Below are 22,604 nucleotides of genomic sequence, written 5' to 3'. Positions count from 1 at the left end.
GCTTTCTCATGGTTCCAGGTGGAATTAAATAAAAAGGAGCTTTCACCATCATTCTGGATCATTTTATTGCTAGCTTGACTCTGTTGGACACATATTACTAAGACTTTAATATCTGCAAAAACCCAAGAACATAATGTCAGAATGAGTCACTATTTGTTTGTGACAGAGGCTGCTGCTGAAAGCCCCAATTGGAAGTGGTATTTTCAAAGCGGGGTTGTGGTTGAACAATGTTCAGAGTGTCTTTCTAAAATTGTTTGCTCCCCTACCCTTTTTTATTTTTATTTTTGTGGAAGTGATCTGAGAGACTGTCTATAGCACCTTGAGATGGAGCTTAAGTACTCCAATCACTCCAAGTGAGTGACCCATGCTTTTGAATAAAAAACATGAATACAACTATATGCCTGATGAAAAGACCATGCCATTTGCTAACTGGTTTATTCATACTGAATACATATGAGGTGGAAGACAAGATTTATGTTAGTGACAAAACCACAGAGAGACAAGAGAAGTACTGTTTCTGGATGCCTTTCAAGAAGAGGTTGCTCTGAAACGCAAAGTCTGTTTGCACAACCGTTACCAAAGACAGAAGCTCTGAGGGCATTTTTCAAACCCGGAGGGAGAGCAAAGGTCCCAGGCACTGTTAACCTGAAGCCCAGTGGAACTTATGAGCCTAGCTTGCAAGGTCCTTTCATCTATGCCAAACCATTTGCAGGGCTCAGCTTTTAATCTGGCACCTCTCTAAATGTATTTAATTAATTGTCAAGGTTGAAAGTATTCAATTTGTCAGTTTTTATGAGCAGTCAACCAAGGAACAGCTGTTGGTTTCCTTATGTGTGCCAGGCAACAACTCAGCAATGGTGGTCTCCATCATTTTGCTAATAGAACACCTTTATTTCTAAAATAATAAATAAGTATTCTAAAACATAGAAACCAGTAGACCTTTACTTATGCATTCATCTGTGGGAAGAAGTAAGGCAGCAGGAACAGAGAATTCCCCATTCAGGTACTACCCAAGCCAGAAAACGTTTCTGTTTTTCTCGGTTGTGTAATGGAACAGTGGTTCTCTTTATAAATAGCATTACCCCCTAGGAAACATTTTAGAAATCTGTAGGGGAGGTTTTCTTTTTAATTGTCACCATGATTAAGACATCCTAAAACTGTTTATAAGTCTGGATCTGCAATGAGTTGTACGTCTCACACATTGAAGAATTATAGCCTGCTCAAATTTTTAATATTTCATAGGGATTTCTTGTGGTTGTGAAAAGCTTAATAATAACCCAAGCCAAGACACATATTGCATTATATGCATATAAACAAAGTATATTTTATATCGTTTTAATATATACTGAAATTTTTAGGAATTCAACTGCCACGAAAACAAAGGGAAGAGAGTTCTGTACTTCGTTTTGTTCAGAGCCTTGCAGTGGTTCTCTGTTTCAGAAAATCATGACAAGGACAGCAACATCATGACAAGGACAGTACTGGTATCATTCTGAATGACACCTGTCATATCCAAAATGATTCTACCTTTAATTATAAGCATCTGACTACACTTCATTTATGCATTGTAATACATGTTTTATGTTAAATTATTTTACAGTTTAGGCATTATGTTGTTTGGGGATACAATTATTTTGTCAGGTGAATGTATTGCAAATATTTTCTCCAAATTTTGGGCTTACCTTTTTCTTTTTTTAAAAAGTCTTTCTATGCTCTCTAATTTTAAGCATGTGCACGTAGTATCGTTTCCTTTATTTATTTACATAATAAATGTTTGGTTACATAAGTTCTTTAGTGGTGATTTCTGAAATTTTGGTGCACCCATCACCCGAGTAGTGTACACTGTACCCAATGTGTAGTCTTTTATCCCTCACCCTTCTTCTACCCTTTTCCCAAGTCCCCAAAGTTCATTGTATCATGCTATGCCTTTGCATCCTCATATCTTAGCTCACACATACGAGTGAGAATATACAATGTTTGGCTTTCCATTCCTGAGTTACTTCACTTAGAATAATAGTCTCCAACTCCATCCAGGTTGCTGCAAATGCCATTATTTCATTCCTTTTTTATGGCTGAGTGGTATTCCATGGTGTGTATTTATATATATAAATCACATTTTCTTTATCCACTTGCTGTTAATGGGCATTTAGGCTGGTTCTATGTTTTTGTAACTTCGAATTGTGCTGCTATAAACATGCACATTCAGTGTCTTAAGTGTCTTATGTCATAGAATGACTTCTTTTCCTTCGGGTAGATACCCAGTAGTGGGATTGCTGGATCAAATGGTAGTTCCACTTTTAGTTCTTTAAGGAATCTCCACACTGTTTTCCATAGTGGTTATAGTAGTTTACATTCCCACCAGCAGTGTAAAAGTGTTCCCTTTTCACCAAATCCACACCAACATCTATTGTTTCTAAATGATTTATTTATTTATTTTATTATGGCCATTCTTGCAAGAGTCAGGTGGTGTCACATTATGGTTTCGATGTGGATTTTTCTGATCATAGATGATGTTGAGCATGTTTTCATATATTTGTTGGCCATTTGTCTATCTTCTTTTGAGAATTGTCTATTCATGTCCTTAGCCCACTTTTACAGGGGATTGTTTGTTTTTTCCTTGCTGGTTTGTTTGTAGATTCTGGATATTGGTCCTGTGTCAGATGTATATATTGTGGAGATTCTCTCCCACTCTGTGGGATGTCAGTTTACTTTGCTGATTATTTCTTGTGTTGTTCAGAAGCCTTTTAGTTTAATTAAGTGCCATCTATTTATCTTTGTTTTCATTGCATTTGCTTTTAGGTTCTTGGTCATGAAGTGTTTGCGTAAGCTAATGTCTAGAAGGATTTTTCCAATATTATCTTCTACAATTTTTATGGTTTTGGGTCTTAGATTTAAGTCTTTGATCCATCTTGAGTTGATTTTTTATAAGGTAAGAGATTAGGATCCAGCTTCATTCTTCTACATGTGGCTTGCCAATTATCCCAGCACCATTTGTTGAATAGGGTGTCCTTTCCCCACGTTATGTTTTTGTTTATGTTTTGTTTGTTTGGTCAAAGATCAGTTGGCTGTAAGTATTTGGCATTATTTCTGGGTTCTCTATTCTGTTCCATTGGTCTATGTGCCTATGGTGGGTGCGGGGTTAGGCATGTCTGAACTCAGACTCTCTTTCGGTGGGGCTTGCTGGGGCTACTGTGCGGGATAGAGGTGTGGTTCTCAGACCAATGGAGTTATGTTCACAGGGGAATTATGACTGCATCTGATGTCATACAGGTCTCCAGGGAAGTGGGGAAAAGCCAGCAGTTACAGGTCTCACCCCACTCCCATGCAGCCCAAAAGGCTAGTCTCATTCTTACTGCCCCACCCAACAGCACTGAGTTTATCTCCAGGCAGTAGGCGTGCAGGACTGAGAATCTAGCCCAGGTTACCAGTCTCCTGGCTGAGAAAACAAGCAGGGCTTTCAAGTTTCGTGCCTCCCTGTGTCTGCTGCAACTTCTGTGCTGTGCCTACACTGGCTATCCACCCCCTCCCCCAGGTTCTGTCCAGGAAACTTCACGTTCTGTCAACATTGTAACAAAATACGGCTGGAAGTTTTCTTCTCCCTGTGTTTTTTTTCCCAGTTTCTCTGTCAGTCCTCCCCAACTACCCCTGTGAGACAAAGTTGGAAATAGCTTCCCTGGGGACCAAGAGTGCCCACAGGGCTCTTCCTGCTGCTTCTTCTACCTCTGTATTTTGCTTGGCTCTTTAAGTTTCTCTCAACTCCAGGTAAGGCCACATCATAGAGGTTCCCCAGTGAGGGTGTGTGTTCTGGGGCGGACAACTCCCGTTTCATGCTTTCACCCTTTTTATACTCACAGTGTTTTGGCTGTCTCCAGGGGCCTACAGCAGCAATCTGCTTCCTTTGAAGGGTCTGTGGATCCTCTCAGCTTTCCTGGTATATTCCTGTAGTAGTTTTTGGAGCCAAAGTTCACAGTGTGAGTCTCCACACACTGCTCCGTCTGTCCAAGTGGGAGCTGCAAGCTAACCCTGCATCCCATTTGCCATTTTTTCCTCTTTTTATTTTCTTAACAGTTCCTTTTGATGGGCAGGTGATTTGAATTTTAGTAGAAAAGCCTAAATTCTATTTCTAATATTGAATGCTTTTATGTTCTGTCAAAAATTATGGCTACCCAAAGTTCACAAATATAGTCTCCTGTTTTCTTCTGGAATTCTTGTTGTTTGCACTCCTATGTTTAGGTTTGTAATATATTTCAAATTAATTTTTATATGGCATAAAATAGAGATTATGAGGGGTTTTGCATGTGGATGTCCAGTTGTTTCAGCACTATTTATTAAAAATACAAAGCTTTTGCTATTAAATTACCTTGAAACTTGTTAAGAATCAATTGATTGCATATGTGTCTCTATTTATAGGCTTTCAAAAAACGTTGTTGCTGTTTCTCCTTACACAAATATCATATTGTCTACTATGGCTTTATATTGTACTATTAGGTGGTAAGATTCGTCTAACTTTATTCTTTTTCAAAATTGTTTTTGCCAATATAAGACTTTTGCATTTCCATATAAGTTTATGAATCATCTTGTCAATTTCTACAAAAAAACATGTTGGGAGTCTGATTAAGATGGCTGAGAAAGACAGCAAATCTACAGGGTGAGTAACATGGCTCTGGACTCAGGGTGCCTGGATTCAAATGGCTACTCAGCTGCTTACTATCTATGTGCCCTAGAACATCTGTAATCAAGATATTAATTACATGCCCCCTCTGTGATCAGAATAATTATAAAACATACCTCCTATGGTTGTTAAAAGGATTAAATAATTTGCATATACAACTGCCTACTGGAAATCTCTAATTAGATACATTATAAACATTTCAAATTTGAAATATACAAAACCAAACTCCTGATTTCCCCCCTTTCCTAAACTGCTCCATCTACTGACTTCCTCATCTCAGTATACTAAAATTCCATTTTCCCTGTCCTCAAGACAAAAGCCTTAGGGTTTCTTATGCCAGACGCCTTGAAATCATCCTTAACACGTTGCTATTTCTCATATCAAATATCCAAAATGTCAGCAAATCTTGTAGTTTCTACCTTTAAAGATATGAACCTGGCCACGTTTTACAACCTCATTGCAACCACCCTGACACTCTAATCTGGATTCCTGCAATAATTTCCTAACTGATCTCTGAGCTTCCACCTATGTATCCAAAAAATCTATTATCAGCACAGCATTCATTGCATTACTGTGAAGACTTAAGCCAGATCATGACACTTCTCTGTTCAAAACCCTCTTCAAATAGAAATACCTTCAAAATCTGTTCATCATCTCCCCCCAACTCCCATCATTATTTGACCACTTCTATGACCTTATTTCCTATGATACTATCCTAATACTCTTGCTGCTGCAGCCACACTAGTCTCCCCACTATTTCTTAACCATACAGCACAGTTCTTCCTTTGGATCTTTGCAGTTGCTTTTCCCTTTGCCTGGAAGTCTCTTCCCCCAGATGTTTGCTTGGCTTGCTTCCTTACCTCCTTCAGCCTTTGATTCCAATGTCAACTTCTCAATCAGGACTTCCCTAGCCACCATATTTAAAATTATGTGTATATATTGACATATGCAATATTTCCTAACTTTCAAATTCTAATTTCTTCAAGTATTTTCCATCACTTTATGTATTATATAACTTAGAAATATATTTCTTGTATGTCCCTCTTCACCCTTATATTAATGGATGCTTGACTTGGGTATAAAGTCAAGTAAAAAAAGGGATTTCTTGTATTTTGTTTATTCCTATGTTCTAAGTGTCAAAAGTATGCCTGGCATGTACCTGTTGAATAAATATTGAATAAATATGAATGAATACATAAATGAAACGAGATAATACACAAAAGGAATTTAGCACAGTTCCAAGAGCTCAGAAAATTCTTGATAAATGTCAGCAATTATAATTTTAACATTTACACCTGTGTTCAGTTTCCCAGCTTTCCATAGCATTAAAGCATGTTCTAAGTCTTGGAAGAAGGAGGAGAACTCTTTTATCTCTTTATCATTGATAGTAACACTACTTGTGTTTAGTCGGGCAGAAATGCCAGAATGCTCTGGAATTCCTCAGGCTGAGAGTTAGTTGTACCTGTCCAGACTATTGCCTACCCAAGGACATAGTCAAAGATAAAAATTTGATTTACTATTCCCCTATCTTGAATAAAAGCTCACTTTCAAATCCAGTCAGCACCTCCAAAATCCTTTCTAATCACTCATTTATCCAACGCCCCTTACCCTTACCTATATGATACTCCCACACTCATGTCACAGTCCGGTGCTTTCTATGACTCCCTTTCATCAAATAAATCTATTTCTTCAAGTCAGGGAATAAAGAACCCAAGATACACCTCCAAAACAGGCACTTGTGGAAGCAGTAGTTGAGCAACAGCCTTAAAATGTTTTTCAGCGGCAGAAAATCAACTAAGTAAATAAACAGGTAGACTCTTCATTGAGCCAAACATTTTTGGGGGGAAGGAGTTGAACCTAATAGATTCACATACCTTTTTGCTATTGATTTCCTTTTATTATTTATATACTTCTGTGAAAATTGTAAATAAGACCAAATTAAACATTTTTTCCTAATATAAATCTCCCCAAATCGAAATCTAAGTACATAAATTATTTTCAGACAATTGTGTTACCTCCAGAACTCAGAACTACAGAAATTCAGACTTATTATTAATGAAATCAGAGTATAAAGTTCTCGCAGACCATATGAGAAGAACTTCACTCCTACAATGCAATTCTAAAGCTGTAAAATATTATATTCAGAGATCACCTGCACCACCTTCTCCACTTTACATAAGAGGAATCCAGTTCTCCAAGAAGTAAAAGGCCTTGACCAGGGTCACAGAGTGAGCTAGCAGCAGAACAAAGACTAGAAATGGGGGCTTTTATCTTCATGCCTGCACTGCTCCCTCATGACCTAGCACCCGTTCAAACCAGGTACTTTCCTTATTGTGAGTCCTGAATATTGAACACTGTAATTGCACAAGGATATCTGAGTTCATACAGGTTACAAAGACTTAAGCAATTTAATTCAATTTGATGAAAGAGTTGCAATGACTTTCCACCCTATGCAAAGCCAGAGAGAGAACCCATAGACAAAAGAACATGCCCTGGATTTGTTTGAAAGGCCTCCACAAATCTAAAGCAGCCCATCACTTAGAACATTACTAGCTGCAACAAAGGAAGTGTCTTCTTTTGATTACGTTAAGAGAGCAGGATCTAATCCACATCATACCTGTGATGATAAAGCACTTATTCAGATAAAGAAAGAATAATACTTCATGCCAGATTCATTTTATCAGGATAGAGTACAAACAATTCCACAGAACCTGACATATAGTTCTCATTATGTTAACCTGATGACTCTTGATATAGAAATATTTTAAGTTATAAAATCGTTATGACATACTACAGTGCTTCATAATGGAGAGCTATCTGGTATCTAATAGCAATTTTAAGGGGCTTATATGTTAGGTAGCAAGATCATAATCCAGAATCCAGGGACAAACAATAACAATTTCGCATGCTCTCCCACAAGAGCTCTTGTATGCTGTCCTCTACCAGAGTTTTTGGAAGCAGGCCAAGAATGGCTCTCCCAGCAGAGGAAAAAGTGATTGCTAAGCTATAATTTAGGGCAACAACACAACTGAATTTCAGTAGCATATACCATCAAGAATGAGTTTTTTCTTCTATATAATTCTGTAAGCAAAGTATTCTATCTGTATTAATTCCCCATAATAATTATGATTACTTGAGCAGCTAAAAACAATTACGAGGATTATTCTTATATGTGATTGAGGTAACCAAACTTATGTATTAAAGGAAAAGGAAGAATAAATATAGTGTACACTTTTTCAGGTGTAGGTCTAAATTACATCTGGGGATCCAAAAATGAATAAAACACAGTTCTCACTCCTAAGGAATTCAAGCCTAGTTGAGGGACATTGGTGTGTAAATAACAAGTGCTATACTCTACTGGGGAAAGCTCAGGGTCTACAGTCATACAGATCTGGAATTGAATCCAGCTTTGTGGCTTATGATCTGAGAGACCTTAAGCAAGTTCCTTAGCCTCTACTAGGCTTTAGTTTTCTCATTTAAAAACCAGTGTACCTCCCTCTGATGTACTGTGAGGATTAAAGGGGATAATGCCGAGAAGGGGCTTAGTACTTCTCCGGGTATTAGTGTGTAAGATTATCTTATTATTATACAAGCTGCAAATACATAGGTACTATTAGAAATATAAGCAATGTGCCATGAAAGCAATTTATTCAGTCTAATAATTAGACTTCTGCTCTGAACTACACATGCCCTTTATAAAGCCAGCACAAATCAAGTGTGTTTTATGAGTTATGTTTTAGACATTTTGGAACAATAATCATAAGGTTATTACTATTTCAGATCAAAGTGCAATGGCTATGCAAGGGGTAGCCATTTCTCTAAAATTGCCATCTTCATGACTGATTCAGGAAAAATATACAAATCTATTATCTGCTTTGCTAAAATAAAATTGTCTAATGAAAGTAAATTACCAGGAAACCCAATTTACTCTATAGTGAAATTTGGCTTAAACTTAATCTTACTTATACCTAGGCAAAGAGTTTTCTGGCAAAACGACATGGTTTCTTGAAGAAACAGACTCACCTAGAAGTCAGCATGGACCCCAAAGACTGAGTTATTTTATACTTGTGTCATCTTGAACTATCATGCAATGACTTTTTTAAAATAAACTTTTAGAGCAGTTTTAGATTTACAGAAAAATTGCAAAGAAAGAGAATTCCTGAATACCCACCATCAAGTTTTCCCTAATGTTAACATCTTACATTAGGATGGTGTTAATTGCCACTCTAAAGAAACAGGATGAATCCCTGCCCAAAATTTGATTTGGATGTCAAGACCAATGATGTCACACATGCATGCACACACACACACACACCGTCCCCCAAGAGGTTATGAAAATATTTTCTATAATGAGGTGTTTTTTCAAAGAGCAAGGGATCCTTCCCAAAATAGTTCCAAATGGTTTAAATAGCGAGAAAAGGAGACAGGCTTGAGATTTTTAAAACTGATACATAATAATTGCATATGTATATGGGATACATCTGACATTTCAATACATGTCTACAGTGTGTAATAATCAAATAAGAGCAGTTGGCATAACCATCACCTCAAATATTTATCATGTCTTTGTGCTCAGAACATTCAAAATCCTCTCTTCTAGCTATATTAAGATATACAATAAATTATGGTTAACTATAGTCACCCACCTATACTACAGAACATTATAACTTATCTAACTACAATTTTGTACCCATTAACCAACTTCTTCCCATCCTTTCCCCCTACCCTTCCCAGCCTCTGGTGACCACTATTCTACTCTCTACTTCTATGGGATCTACTTTTTTAGCTCTAACATACGAGTGACAACATGGGATACTTATCTTCTGTGCTGGCCTATTTCAATTAACATAATGTCCTCCGGGCTCATTGCAAATGACAGAATTTCATTCTTTTTATAGCCAAATAATATTTCATTATGTATATGTACTAGATTTTAAAAATTCATTTACCTGTCGATGGATAGTTACATTGTTTCCATATCTTGGCTATCGTGAGTAGTGCTGCCGTAGCCATAAATAAAGATCCTGCACAAAGCCTTAGTGTTCTGAAAATACCCAGAAATGAAGCCAATTGACCATATTCAAATTACACCACAGTTAAGGGCACATCACCAGATAAGAAAGAAAAGGCACAAGAACTTTGACAATTCAAAAACCCAGAGTGTCTCCTTACTCCTTATGACCACAATAGCTCCCCAACAATGGTTTCTAGCCAAACAAAAATGGCTAAAAAGACAGACAAGAATTCAAAATCTCAATGGTAATGAAGTTCATCAAGATTCAGGAGAAAGTTGAAACCCGAATTAAGGAATCTAGGGAACCCAAGAAAATGATTCAAGAGCTGAAATAATGTAATTGAAAATATTAACAGCAGAATAGGCAAAGCTGAGGAAAGAGTTTCAGAGCTCAAAGACCAGTTATTCAAATCAATTCAGACAAAAATGAAGAAAAAAGAATAGAAAAGAATGAAGAAAACCTTTAAGAAATAAGGGATTATGTAAAGAGACCAAACCTGCCATTCATTTGTGTCCCTGAAAGAGACAGAGAGAAGAGCAAGTAACATGAAAAGCATATTTGAGGATAATGTTCACAAACATTTTCTCAACATCACTAGAAAAATCAAAATTCAAATTTAGGAAATTCAGAGAACCTCTGCAAAGTATTATACAAGATGACCATCCCCAAGACAAACAGTCATCAGATTCTCCAGGGTCCAGGTCCCATAGAAGTAGAGAGTAGAAAGAAATATATTAAAGGCAGCTAGAGAAAAGGGACAGGTCATCTACAAAGAGAACTTCATTGGGCTAACAGTGGACCTTTCAGCAGAAACCCTACAAACTAGAAGAGAATGATATTCAGGATTCAGGATCTTTTAAGAAAGAAATTATAACCAAGAATTTTATATCCAGCCAAACTAAGTTTCATAAGTAAAAGGAGATATAATTTTTTTTCAGACAAGCAAATGCTAAGGAAATTTGTTACCTCCAAATATCCCTTACAAGTGGTCCTAAAGCAGTGCTAAACATGGAAACAAAAAACATTACCAGCCACTACAAAACATACATAAGTACAGAGATCATTGATACTACAAAGCAACTACACAATCAAGTCTACATAACAATTAGCTAACAACATAATGACAGGATCAAATATGCATATGTACATATTAACCTTGAACATAAATGGGCTAAACATCCCACTTAAAAGACACATAGAGGCAGGCTGGAAAAAGAAGCAAGACTTAACTGTACAATGTCTTCAAGAGACCGATCTCACATGCAATAACACCCATAGACTCAAAGTAAAGGGATGGAGAAAGCTCTATCAAACAAATAGAAAAGAAAAAAGAAAGCAGGGGTTGCTATTCTAATTTCAGACAAAACTGACTTTAAACCAATGGTCATCAAAAAGGACAAAGAATGGCATTACATAATGATAAAGGGTTCAACTCAACAAGAGGACTTTACTATCCTAAATACACTTGCACAGAACACTGGAGCACCAACATTTATAAAACAAGTTCTTAGAGACAAATGAAGAAAGTTTACAAACCACGAAATAATAGGAGACTTCAATGCCCTACTGACAGTATTAGACAGACTGTCGAGGCAGAAAACTATAAAATATTTTTGGGACCTAAACTTGAGACCTGACTAAATGGACCTAGCAGCCATCTACAGAACACTCCCCTAGACAACTTAGTATACATTCTTTTCATTTGCACATGGCACATATTGTAAAATCAAGCACATGCTCAGTCGTAAAGCAATTCTCAATAATTTTTAAAACAAATACTAGAATCATGGCAACCGCACTCTCAGAATGCAACACAATAAAAATATAATTGAATACCAAGAAGATCCCTCAAAACCATACAATTAAATGCAAATTAAATAATCTGCTCCTGAATGACTTTTGGGTAAACAATAAAATTAAGACAGGAATCAATAAATTCTTTGAAACTAATGAAAACAGAGATAGAATGTATCAGAATCTCTGGGACACAGTTAAAGCAGTGTTACAGGAATCTCTGGGACACAGTTAAAGCAGTGTTACAGGAATCTCTGGGACACAGTTAAAGCAGTGTTATAGGAAAGCTTATACAACTAAACTCCCACATAAAAATGTTAGAAAGATCTCAAATTCACAACATAACATCATACCTAGAGGAACTAGGAAAACAAGAGCAACCCAATTCTGAAACTAGCAGAAGAAAATAAAAACAAAATTAGAGCTGAAATAAACAAAATTGATGTGCAAAACCACAGAGAAGATCAATAAAATAAAAAAGTGGTTCTTCAAAACCATAAATAACATTGATAGGCCACTAGCTAGATTAATCAAGAACAAAAAGAACATTTAGATAAACATGATCAAAAATTACAAAGGGGACATCACCACCAACACCATAGAAATACGAAAAGCCATTGGAGACTATTACAAACACATCAATGCACACAGGCTAGAAGATCGACAAAAAAATGGATAAAATCCTGGAAACATATCACCTCCCAAGATTGAATCAGGAAGATATTTAAACCCTGAACAGATCAGTAATGAATTCTGAAATTTAATCAGTTATAAGAAGCCTACCTACCAGAAAAAGCCCTGGATCAAACAGATTCACAGTCAGATTCTGCCAGACATATGAAGAAGAGCTGGTACCAATCCTTCTAAAACTATTCAAAAACACTAAGGAAGAGGGACTCCTCCATAACTCATTCTGTGAGGCCAGCATCATTCTGATGCCAAAACCTAGCAGACAGACAACAGTAACAAAAAAAGGAAACTTCATGCCAACATCTCTGATAAACATACATGCAAAAATTCTCAAAAAAAAAAAAAAAAAATCCTAGCAAACCAAATCAAGCAGCATATTGAAAAGCTAGTCCACCATGATGAAGTAGGCTTTATTCCTGAGATGCAAGGTGGTTCAACATACACCAATCAACAAATGTGATTTGCCACATAAATAAAACTAAAAACAAAACTACATGATCATCTCAATAGATGCAGAAAAGACTGGCAATAAAATTCAATTTTTTTTTTTTTTTTTTTTTTTTTTTGAGATGGAGTCTCGCTCTGTGGCCCAGGCTGGAGTGCAGTGGCCAGATCTCAGCTCACTGCAAGCTCCGCCTCCCGGGTTTACGCCATTCTCCTGCCTCAGCCTCCCGAGTAGCTGGGACTACAGGCGCCCGCCACCTCGCCCGGCTAGTTTTTTGTATTTTTAGTAGAGACGGGTTTCACCGGGTTAGCCAGGATGGTTTCGATCTCCTGACCTCGTGATCAGCCAGTCTCGGCCTGCCAAAGTGCTGGGATTACAGGCTTGAGCCACCGTGCGCGGCCAAATTCAATATTTTTTATGCTAAAAACTCTCAACAAACTAGGCATTGAAGGAACGTATCTCCTCACAATAATAACAGCCATTTATGATACAAGTAACATCATACTAAATGAGCAAAACCTGGAAGTATTCCCGTTGAGAACTGAAAAAAGACAAAGCTGACCACTGTCATCACTCCTAGTTCTAATTCCAACATAGCTCTAGAAATCTTACCCAGAGCAATTGGCAAGAGAAAGAAAGGGCTTCTAAATAGGAAGAGAGAAAGTCAGACTATCTCTACTTCCAGAAGATATGATTCTATATCTAGAAAAGCCCATAGTCTCTGCCCAAAGGCTCCAAGATCTGATAAACAACTTCAGCAAACTTTGAGAATACAAAATCAATGTATGATTGCTTTCTTGAATTCTTTTTCAGACTTTTTTGCTATTGAGGTATAGAAACATTACTAATTGTTGTATGTTGATTTTGTATCCTGTAACTTTATTTAATTCATTTATCAGTTCTAAGTGTGTTTGGGCGGGGGCGGGGGGGGGGGACGGGGGTGAAGTATTTATGTTTTTTCTAAATATAAGATCATGTCATCTGCAAATAGTGACAATTTAATTTTCTTCTTTCCAATTTAGATATACTTTGTTTCTTTCTCTTGCCTAATAGCTCTGGCTAGGACTTCTAGTACTATATTGAATAAAAGTAGTGAAAGTTTTGTTTTCTCCACTTTTGTTTCTCTCCAGCTCTTAGAGGAGAGGCTTTCAACTTTCTCCAGGTAGGCTGATGTTAGTTGTAGGTATTTCGTATTTGGCCTTCTTGTGTTGAGGTGTGTTTCTTTTATATCTAATTCACTGAGAGTTTTCATCATGAAGAGAGGTTGGATTTTATCAAATGCTTTTTCTTCATTGATTGATTATTTGGGTTTTGTCCTTCATTCTGTTGATGTGATTTGTCACATTTATTGATTTACATTAAATCATCCATACATCCCTGGGACAAATTGTATTTGATCATTGCATATAATATTTTTAATGTGCTATTGGATTCTGTTTGCTAGTATTTTGTCGAGGATTTTTGTGTCTGCATTCCTCAGGGATAGTGACCTGCAGTTTTCTTTTTTTGTTGTGACTTATCTGGTTTTGTTATCAGGGTAATGATGGCCTTGTAGAATTAATGTGGAAGAATTCTCTCCTTCAATTTCGTTGAATAGTTTAAGAAAAATTAGTCTAGCGAATTTGTTAGTCTAGCTAAAGATTTGTCAATTTTATTTATTTTTTCAAAACACAAACTCTTGGTTTTATTGATGTTTTGTATTTTTTCTCAATTTTATTTATTTCTGCTCTGATCTTTATTATTTCTTTCCTTCCACTAATTTGGGGTTAGTTTTATGTTTTTCTAGTTCATTGAGGTGCATCATTAGGTTGCTTATTTGAAATATCACTACTTTTTTATGTAGGTATTTTTGTTACATAATTCCCTGCTTTTGCTGTATACCATAGGATTTGATATGTTTTGTGTTCATTTATATTTGTTTTAAAATTTTTTTAAATTTTCATCTTAATTTCTTCATTGAGCCATTGATCATTTAGTAGCATGTTGTTGCTTTCCATGTATTCACAGAGTTCACAAAGTTCTTCTAATTGTTGATTTCTAATTTTAGCTCATTGTGGTCAGAAAATTGACATTATTTTAATTTTTAAAACTTTGCTATGACTTATTTTGTGCCATAACATACAGTTACCTTTGAGGATGCTCCATGTGCCAATGGGAAGAATGTGTATTCTGTGGCTGTTAGATCAAATGTTTTGCAAATATCAGAGGACCATTTGACTTAGAGTATAGTCTAACTCTGATGTTACTTTGTTGATTATATATCTAAAGTATTTTCCCATTTTTGAAAGTGGAATGAAGAAGTCCCCTACTATAATTGGATTACAGTCTACCTTTCCCTTTATATCTAATAATACATGCTTTATATACTTGTTGTTCCAGTATTGGTGCATATATGTTTACAATTATTATATCCTCTTGCTGAATTGACAATTTTATCATTACATAATGACATCGCTTTATAAAGCTTTTGACTTAAAGTCTATTTTATCTGATACAAATATAGCTATTCCGCCTTGTTCTTGGTTTTCAATTGCATGAAATATCCTTTCCCTCCCCTTCATAATTTGTCTGTGTGTGTCCTTATAGGTGAAGAGAGTCTCCTACAGGTAGCATATAATTAGGTCTTGTTTTTTAATCTATTCTACGACTTTATATCTTTTATTTGGAGAACTTAATTTATTTATACTCAAGGCTATTATTAATAGGTGTAGACTTACTTTGCAATTTTGTTAATTGTTTGTCCTAGTTGTTTTCTGTAATCTTTTGTTCACCTCTTCCTCTTTTGCATTCTTTGTGATTTGATAGTTTTCTGTACAGGTAGGCTTTGGTCCTTTTCAATTATTTTTGTGTATCTACTATTAGTTTTTGCTTTGTGTTCACCGTGAGGCTTACATAAAAAATCTTATAACAAGTTAAACTGGTAAGAGCTTAATTTTGATGGCATATACAAACTCCTCTTTTACTCCATCTCTTCCCATGTTTTGTGTTTTAGGTGTCACACTTTACATCTTTTCATAATGTTAGCAAATTATTGTCACTTTAGTTGTTTTAAATAGTTTTGCCTATTGATCTTTATACTAGAAATATACTAATAATTGATTTTCCCACCACCATTACAGTATCAGAGTGCTTTGAATTTGATAATGTACTTTCTTAATTTCACCATGCATTTTGTATTTTATATGATTTTTATGTTACCAATTTTCATCCTCTTCCTTCAGCTTGAAAAACTTCAGCATTTTTTGTAATCCAGGTCTAGTGGTAATGGATTCTCTCAGCTTTTATTTGATACTTTTTCTTAACTCTTAATTTTTGAAAGGTAGGATTTCTGGGTATAGTATTCTTGGTTGACAATCTTTTTATTTCGGAATTTTGAATTTATCATCCCACTCCCTTTGACTTGCAAGGTTTCTCGTGGTAATTTTGTTGATAGCTTATGGAAGTTCCTCTATACGTAACGATTCACTTTTCCCTTGCTGCTTTCAATGCTGTCTCTTTGTTTTTAACTTTTGAAAATTTGACTATGATCTGTTATGGTGTTAGTCTCTTTGAATTCATCTTCTTGATATCTTATGGGCTTAATAGATCTGGCTTTCTAATTCCTTTCCCAGAATTCCTTTCCCAGATGTGAGCAGTTTTCTGCAATTATTTTTTTGAATGTGTTTTCTGTTCTTTGCTCATTCTTCTTTTACTTCTATGCCAATAATGTATAAGCTGTCCCACTTAATGATATTCCATAGGTCTCTTAAGCTATCTTCACTATTTTTAATTTCTTTTGTTCCTCATATTGGTTTATTTTCAGTGATCCTTTCTTCCGCTTCATAAAGTTTGATGTTAAATCCTTCTATTAAAATTTTTAGTTCAGTTATAGCATCCTTTAAATATATGATTTTCATCTGGTATTTCCTTTATGCTTTCTATCTCTTTTTCGAAGTTATCAACATCTTGCCTTGTTGTCTTGACCTCTGTGAACATCTTTATACCATTATTTTGAATTCTCTGTCAGGTAAACTGCATACTCTATTTTATTTGAGTTGATTTCTGGAGACTTATCTTGCTCTTTTCTTTGGAACATATTCTCTTGTTTCTTCATATTCCTTGATTCTCTGTGTTGGTTTCTGTGCTTTAAATAATACACCTACATCTCTCCAAGACTGGACTTGTATAAGAGAAAATTTTTGAAAATCTCTTTTTTTCCATCTGGTGAACAATGACATGTGTACACTGGTCCCTTGGCACCCAGAGCTAAGAGATTTCAAATACTATTCCTTAGGTGAATGTTGTAGGATTTGAGACACTTGATGTGAGTGTAGACCCTTCCCAAACTAGAGGAGGATTAATAATTGACTGTCTCTTTAACTCCTCCATGGATGCAAGTTAGTTAGAATCCAGGCCGCCAGCCAGCTACTGGAAAGGTGTTTTGTAAACTCCTCTCAAGTGGGCTTGGGGGGAAACAGAGAGCTGTGGGCTTTTTAAAGCTCCTTCTCTTTAGTGCTCCCAAGGGGATAAAGTCCTTAGCAGTGCTTATGCACATGTATAAACTTCCACTTTTTTTCCTACTGTCTAGAGGGGCATGGGCATGCCTAATCCCCTGCATTTCTAAAGTTTGTGAATCAATCACCATACCTTGGGGGAAATTTAAGGTTTGGGTCCTCCACGTGAGGTCCAGATCTTCCTCTCTACACAAAGAACCTGGGTGTTGGGATTTCTTTCCCAGTATCAGGGAAAGTCAGAAGTTTCCTATTCCACCATGTTAGTGACATCACCCACCCATTCTTAGAATTTTTATTATGGTTAAAGTGTTGGGCCAAGGTGAGCATTCCTGTCCGGAGATGGGAGCTTATGTGATTTGAATCTGCCACTAGTACTAAAGAGGGGAACACCCAAGCTTTATTATTAACTTGCCCAGATTGGGGGCAGAAGGGGAAGATGGATAAGTAATGCTTAAAAGTCATCATCAGTCGGCAGGGCGCGGTGGCTCAAGCCTGTAATCCCAGCACTTTGGGAGGCTGAGATGGGCAGATCACGAGGTCAGGAGATCGCGACCATCCTGGCGAACACGGTGAAACCCCGTCTCTACTAAAAATACAAAAAATTAGCCGGGCGAGGTGGCGGGCGCCTGTAGTCCCAGCTACTTGGGAGGCTGAGGCAGGAGAATGGCGTAAACCCGGGAGGCGGAGCTTGCAGTGAGCTGAGATCCGGCCACTGCACTCCAGCCCGGGCGACAGAGCAAGACTCCGTCCCAAAAAAAAAAAAAAAAAAAAAAAGTCCTCATCAGTCAAACCATCAACATAACATATGGAGTCAGCTTTTTCATTATACATTGTCCTTTTTTAACTATTAGTGAATCAATAGTCATATATTTTATTAGCTAAAGTCAGCATTTTATTCATATTTCCTTAATGTTCAGCTAATGTCGTTTTTCTGTTTGCATTATGTTTATTTATTTTTTTTAATCTAGGACTCATTTATTTTCTTCATGTAGATAGCACAATAGTTGCCACAGGACAAGAAGGAATCAAATGACAAATTTATTTTGATTAATTATCAAGAAAGTAGAGAATATGATATTCCTTTCACTTTCTGAGGCAAGACCCAACTCATGAGCCTGGGCATGCCGTTGCCCTGGGACCTCTGCTGCATACTGTTTGGTGCCAATTATATATTTGCTTCTCTCTCTCACTGACACACCTTCCTGTCACCTTGCTCTCCTATCAACATGCCAGTTTGTAGAAGGGGCAGCAGAAGATAGGAAGAACATAGATCTCAACCTGAGGTAAGCTCTAGAGTGTCTAAATATTAACAGTTATTGTCTATTGTATATCAACAATTGTATTGGACCACCATCAAGATTTTGCCATACCCATATTTCTTCTCTGTTATGATTTACTTAATGTTTTTCTCAAAATTCATTCACTTTGTTAATAGTTACATTTCTGAAAACACTGTCACATTAAAACATAACTAATGAAAGGAAAATTACTTTGCATTCCACCTAAAATCAACTCAAATGCTCCTAGTGGTATAGGTCTCACAGCACGGGAAATACTGCTCTATACTATTCATTTATCAACGAATAGGAATACTACATGATGTTTCTCTTACCCATTGAGCAGTTAAATTGTTTTTTATTATACTGTCAGTACTGGGGTACATGTGTAGAATGTGCAGGTTTGTTACATAGGTATACATGTGCCATGGTGGTTTGCTGCACCCATCAACCTGTCACCTACATTAGGTATTTCTCCAAATGCTATCCCTCCCCTAGCTCCCCACCCCCCAGTAGGCCCCAGTGTGTGATGTTCCCCTCCCTGTGTCCATGTGTTCTCATTGTTCAACTCCCACTTAGGAGTAAGAACATGTGGTGTCTGGTTTTCTGTTTTTGTGATAGTTTGCTGAGAACAATGGTTTCCAGCTTCATCCATGTCCCTGCAAAGGACATGAACTCATCCTTTTTTATGGCTGCATAGTATTCCATGGTGTATATGTGCCACAGTTTCTTTATCCAGACTGTCATTGATGGACATTTGGGTTGGTTCCAAGTCTTTGCTATTGTGAATAGTGCCGCAATAAACATATATGTGCATGTGTCTTTATAGCAGCATGATTTATAATCCTTTGGGTATATACCCAGTAATGGGATTGCTGGGTCAAATGGTATTTCTGGATCTAGATCCTTGAGGAATTGCCACATTGTCTTCCACAATGGTTGAACTAATTTACATTCCCACCAACAGTGTAATAGCGTTCCTATTTCTCCACATCCTCTCCAGCATCTGCTGTTTCCCTACTTTGAATGATCACCATCTAACTGGAGTGAGATGGTGTCTCATTGTGATTTTGATTTGCATTTCTCTAATGTTCAGTGATAATGAGCATTTTTCGCATGTCTGTTGGCTGCATAAATGCCTTCTTTTGAGAACTGTCTGTTCATATCCTTTGCCCGCTTATTGATGGGGTTGTTTTTTCCTTGCAAATTTGTTTAAGTTCTTTCTAGATTCTGGATATTAGCCCTTTGTCAGATGGATAGATTGCAAAAGTTTTCTCCCATTCTGTAGGTTGCCTGTTCACTCTGCTGATAGTTTCTTTTGCTGTGCAGAAGCTCTTTAGTTAATTAGATCACATTTGTCAATTTTGGCTTTTGTTGCCATTGCTTTTGGTGTTTTAGACATGAAGTCCTTGCCCATGCCTATGTCCTGAATGGTATTACCCAGGTTTTCTTCTAGGATTTTTATGGTCCCAGGTCTTAGCTTTAAGTCTTTGATCCATCTTGATTTGATTTTTGTATAAGGTGTAAGGAATGGGTCCAGTTTCAGTTTTCTGCAAATGGCTACCCAGTTTTCCCAACACCATTTATTAAATAGGGAATCTTTTCCTCATTGCTTGTTTTTGTCAGGTTTGTCAAAGATCAGATCGTTGTCATGGCGTGACAAGGATGATCTTTCCAGCCTACAATACCTGCTTGACCACTAAGACTGAACAGCTCAAATTAAAGGTAACAAATTCCGCAGGGGCAATTGTTCAACACAGGAAAAAGAAACCACTTTAAGAATTTTAAACTAGAAGAGATTTTACATAAGGTGTTTTAAACAAAACCATTGGATGACCTGGAGTAACAGTGTCGGAAACTCAGCTGAGCTGGATAGAGAACTGAGCTGCCCGTTGTTGGAGAAGTTGATTAAAGCAGCAGGCCAAGATCGAAGTAACAATCAAGCCTTTAATCACTTACTGCAATAGTATAAGCAAGAGGCCAAAACCAAGGAAACTGCCAACTCACCCAGGCCTTCTAAATTCCCCAGAAAGGTGCACTGGTGGAGGGTCAGTGAATGAGGACAGACATGGGGGTCAGCTCACTATTGAGGAAGCCCCAAACAAAAATCTCCAGTAGTATTACGAACCTTGGAGCAGGAGGTTGGAGTGGGAGGGGGAGAGCTAGGAGTAGAAGAGTATGGAGTCAGAGGAGGGAACGGTTTCTTAAGGTTTCCTCCCACTCCACTCATAAGAAAGCTTAAGCAGAAGCACCCGAAGCTCCAGCAGGAAGCCCTCAGATAAAGAAACTTCTGAATGAAGACACCTGGGTTGGGAAGGCAACTATGTTTAAGAACATGAGCCATTAGGAGGATCTGAGTTCCTGAATGCAATTCTCTTTAAAGATTGGATTGCACTGGGTTTGCCCCAAGTCTGGGGAGGGCAACTTTCCTCAGAGGGGTTTGCCCGGTAAAGCCTTTGTCATTGCCTGTGGTTGAGCCTGAAATACCAAACATATATTTTTGGCCAGGACTTCTCAGCAGGATCTAGTCAGGGCCTTCACAAAGTACATTCAGAATGACAATTGACCCACCAGAAAGCCATCATGCCACCACTTGGTATTTTAAATGAAAGGACCCACCAATATATCTGATATCCATATCTGATACCCAGTAGAATTGGAATGCTGCTATCACCACTGTCGCTATTGTCACTACCACACCTGCCTCTAGACACCTAGCAACCTAGAGGATGGACCCTGGAGAATGTTGCAGGCAAACCTCATTTCTCTACTGTACTTTCCCCCAACAGTCAATTAAAGGAAGACGAAGATCGAGTGTGTGTGGATGATACAGCAAATACACCTTCTAGTTCTTAAAGGTTATGGTTTTCAGTGTTTGGTGAACAACTATGTTCATCTTTAAAGGATAGAAAAATGCAGGAGGCATCTTGTATCCATGAAGATACTAAAACACTGGTTTCCTCAGGAAACTGATCACTCAAACATCCACAATCTTAGTAGACTGCCCTTATAGGCGTATTGCACAATGTGTGATCTGCCATCTACTGATGGCTCATTTTTCCCTCTCCTCTCTCGTCCAAGATTGGTGATAGTTTCAAATTTTTCTCCCACTATTATGTAGAATAATTTCCAGACTTGACACTCAATTGAATCACAATATCCAGGAAAATAGGTAAATAGGACTTCATATACCAGAAGTCATAGTCCTTTTAATACAATCAGGGTCATAAATGGCACTTACTTCTACAACATAAAGTGCTATTATAATTATATACATGATTTTTTAAATAAGTAACGTGGGACCAGTTTCTGTTGCAATAATTATAAGAAGCAAAGACCTCCAACTGAATGAATCCCTCTGAAATCTTTTCACAAACTCTGAGGAGTACTATTTGTCAAGCAAAGAAACACTGAATTAAGGTAAATGCCAGCTTAGGATGAAAAGAACAGCAACAGTCCCTACCTTCATTATCAAAGCCTCTCCCTGGCTAAGATAATCACTTAACCTTTTATGCCTTTGCTAAAACCTCATTAGTAAAAAGGAGACCTGCCTACTAAGCATAAGGGTAAGGCTTTAACGGACTTTAGAAATCATTTACATTTATGACTCAAAGCATTGAAGTGCAAATTCTTTTTATTTGAATATTTGAGGGCATTAAATGAGCATTTTTAATGGACTTCAATTGTCAAGATAAACAAAAGTTCTCAAGGGGAATGTGAATTTTAACAAACATTAAAATCAAAGAAGTAAAAAGATGAAAAAACGGAGAAAAAGTATTATAGTAACATCAATTTTTGCTAATCTAATTTTGTAACAAAAACTTTTTTTTTTTTTTTTTTGAGATGGAGTCTAACGCTGTCACCCAGGCTGGAGTGCAGTGGTGCAATCTGGGCTCCCTGCAAGCTCCGCCTCCTGGGTTCACGCCATTCTCCTGCCTCAGCCTCCGGAGTAGCTGGGACTGCAGGCACCCGCCACTACACCTGACTAATTTTTGTGTATTTTTAGTAGAGGCGGGTTTTCACCGTGTTAGCAAGGATGGTCTCGATCTCCTGACCTCGTGATCCTCCCATCTCGGCCTCCCAAAGTGCTGGGATTACAGGCGTGAGCCACCGTGCCCGGCCACAAAAACTTTTAAGTCTATTTTTGGCCAGGCATGGTGGCTCACCCCTGTAATCCAGCACTTTGGGAGGCTGAAGCAGGCGGATCACTTGAGGCCA

The 22,604-nt window shown here is 37.3% G+C and overlaps 1 long non-coding RNA gene across 1 annotated transcript; it reads left to right on the top strand.

Moving 5' to 3' along the window:
* Nucleotides 1-4,586: 4,586 nt before the first annotated feature.
* Nucleotides 4,587-22,160, top strand: LOC104675803. Its single transcript, XR_749835.1, has 2 exons — nucleotides 4,587-4,648; nucleotides 20,013-22,160. It is a non-coding gene; the product is annotated as an uncharacterized LOC104675803 (long non-coding RNA).
* The last annotated feature ends 444 nt before the right edge of the window (nucleotides 22,161-22,604 follow it).

This window comes from Rhinopithecus roxellana, chromosome 11 (assembly GCF_007565055.1).
Source record: "Rhinopithecus roxellana isolate Shanxi Qingling chromosome 11, ASM756505v1, whole genome shotgun sequence".
Classification (NCBI taxonomy): Eukaryota; Metazoa; Chordata; class Mammalia; order Primates; family Cercopithecidae; genus Rhinopithecus; species Rhinopithecus roxellana.
This window is presented reverse-complemented; position numbering and strand designations above follow the sequence as displayed.